This window comes from Peromyscus leucopus, chromosome 22, assembly GCF_004664715.2.
Source record: "Peromyscus leucopus breed LL Stock chromosome 22, UCI_PerLeu_2.1, whole genome shotgun sequence".
Lineage (NCBI taxonomy): Eukaryota > Metazoa > Chordata > Mammalia > Rodentia > Cricetidae > Peromyscus > Peromyscus leucopus.
In genome coordinates this window covers 49,481,707-49,484,706 of record NC_051081.1, presented here as the reverse complement: position 1 = coordinate 49,484,706, position 3,000 = coordinate 49,481,707, and positions in this window count along the sequence as shown.

Here is a 3,000-nt window from a genome sequence, read left to right as displayed (position 1 = left end):
GAGTAGTCTGTGGTCTCAGGCATGTTTACAAAGCAGAATCACCCAGGAAGATTCAAAGAAAAGGATAGTTGGGCCACCCCAGAGATGGTGGATGTGGCCTGGACTTGGACTTGATGGGAAGACCCTGGTGTGTTATCTCTATAATTGGACCAACAGAATGTGCATGCAGTGTGCATGTGGGTGGGCAGGCTGCATTCATGGTATGCAGTATGTATGCAATACACACAAGGTACATGTAGGTACTGTGTGCATGTGGTAAACAAGTAATGCACATGTGTGGACTACAGGTACACATATACCTGTGCTGATATTTGTCATAGGAATGGGCCTGTCTGTGATGGCAGGAAGCTAGGTAAACAGTCCCTTCAAGGCTGCTGCCTTCTTAAAAACAAAACAAAACAAAAAACTTTTAACATTTATTTAGAATGTATATAGGGCATGTGCATGTACCTCGGCACAAGTATAGGGGTCTGTCTTAGTTAGGGTTTCTATTGCTGTGAAGAGACACCATGACCATAGCAACTCCTATAAAGGAAAACATTTAACTGGAGCTGCCTTACAGTTGAGAGGTTCTGTCCGTTATCATCACAATGGAAGCATGGCAGCCTGCAGGCAGACATGGTGCTGGAGAAGGAGCTGAGAGTTCTACATCTGGATTGGCAGGCAGCAGGGAGGGAGAGTGACCCTGGGCCTGGCTTGAGTATTTAAGACCTCAAAGCCCACCCCCTGTGACATACACACTTCCTCCAACAAGGCCACACCTCCTATTAGTGCCACTCCCTATGGGCTGATGGGGCCATTTTCATTCAAACCATCATGGGATCAGAGGACACTTCGTAGAAGTCAGTTCTTTCCATGTACCGTGTGCGTTCTGGGATCGTTCAGGTAGTCAGGCTTGGTGCCAAGTGCCTTCACCCGCTGAACCGTCTGCTTGACCCAAGGCTGTTGTTACCTTCTTTCTGTCTGGTGACGTCACCGGAGCAGGCAACAGGTGGGGCAAGTCAAATGTCAGGTAGGCATCGTAAGAATCATTTGGAGCCCCCAAGCAAGAGCCGACTGATAGACGTGGGCTGGGAAACATACCCCTAGTCTTACTGCCCCTGGCCTTGGGGCGTGAGCATCCTGTGGAATCCTGGTCTTCGTTGTGGAATTAAACAGCACAGTGGATTCAGGATCCCAGGGAGGGGAGCAGCTACCCAGTGCTCACCAAGCTCACATAAGAATCCCTCTTAGGGCGGTGGTGGCGCATGCCGTTAATCCCAGCACTCAGGAGGAAGAGCCAGGCGGATCTCTGTGAGTTCGAGGCCAACCTGGGCTACAGAGTGAGTTCCAGGACAGGCACCAAAACTACACAGAGAAACCCTGTCTTGAAAAACAAAAAACAAACAAACAAACAAAAACAAACAAACAAACAAAAAAGAATCCCTCTTAGGAACATTGGGAAAAGTCTAGGCCACCAACTTCAATAGCCAAAACTATTGCAGGCAAATGGATGGAACAGCTTTCTTGACTGTGGGGTGGGACAAGATACAGCTGAACATTCACTGGCCTCTGTGACTCTGGCTGGGCCATGGTGCTAAAGGCATCATGGTGTCTTCCAGTATTGACTTTTACCTCCCGACATCCTTTGCCTAAGACTTGCCCTCCTACCCCATCCCTCGCTGGCTCACCCTCATGCCTCTTGCTGTGCGCATGCGCCCTCTGCATCGCTTTTGAGCTCGGTGCCTTTTACTCTGTGATGAAATGGCCTCACGCCGTGGCGTGTTACCCGTCACCTTCTGCTTCCGTGAAGCTTTGCCTCTCTCTCTCCCTTCCCAAAGCACCGGTTTTTAATCAGGTCTCAAGTGCAGAGCGCAAGGCTTCGTGGCTTTTTGTTTGGAAAGCCTGGAGACTTCTTGCTCTGTTCCAGTCCACCGAAGAGAGGTCATTGTACACAAGCGCCTTGTGGGAATGAGACCGGGTGGCACAAGCTGGCTCTGCAGGCTCCTGAGGGACTGGTGTCCAGCGGAAGGGCTGTTTGAGCTGGTTGGGAGGATTCACGCTGCTGAAAATAAAAAACATGGCGCTTTGGGTCTCCAACTCCATCTGGTATCATACATTCCTGCCCTGGCTCCTGCTGGTGCCGCCAAGGGGCATTCAAGTCAACAGCCGGGCCCCTCCATCAACCAATTAAACCAATCTCTCCAAGTGGGGTGGGCACGCCGGCAATTTTATCTCCCCGGATGATTCCGATGCATGCCTCTGGCTGGTGCCAAGGCTGCAGACATACTTCTCATGAAAAAGTCAGGGAAGGTGTGTCAGTCATTGGGAAACTGGTTTGGGCTTCAGACCAGCCTCTCAGTCCAGGTCTGGTTATTTACTCAAGATTTAACTGAGTCTTTATCTCCCAGTTAATAAAAAGCACCATGGAAACTCTGACATCAAGGGACAGGAGGCGGAGCCCACCTTTCCTGGCAAGCACAGATACACCGTGTTTATCAAGGTGCTTGGCTACCTTGGGCAAGTCCCTGCCCTGCTTGGGCATATGCCCCCAGTGTCAGCGGGGGCTTTCAGGATGAGACCCTCCAGCTTTGCTGCCTCAGCTTGCTAAACCAGAGAAAGGAGATCAGCAGAAGACCCCAGACAGGAAGCAGGGCCAGGTCTGGATAAGCATGGTCTGGCAGCGCGTGCCTCTGAGCTGTGGGCTCCACGTATCTCAGGCTGCTTGCCCAGGAAGCTCTGAGTCTTGGGTGCTGGAAATGAAGAAGTGGAATGAGGCCTTGGGGTCTTCTGAGGAACTGGAGGCTGGGGTGGAGCCACCCAGGAGCCACTAGCCACGTTAGGGTGTTTTCATTATTTTTAATCCAGTGTTCAGCATGGTGAGTGGGGCCGACTTGGTCTTGCTTTTTGAAATGACCTGAACTGTGGTAGATAAACATGGTCCTTCCCGAGCTTGGCCCTCCGTCTGGCCCCAGAGACAGCTACCTCTGTACTGGAATGTTCCTGAAAGGCTGTGTGATC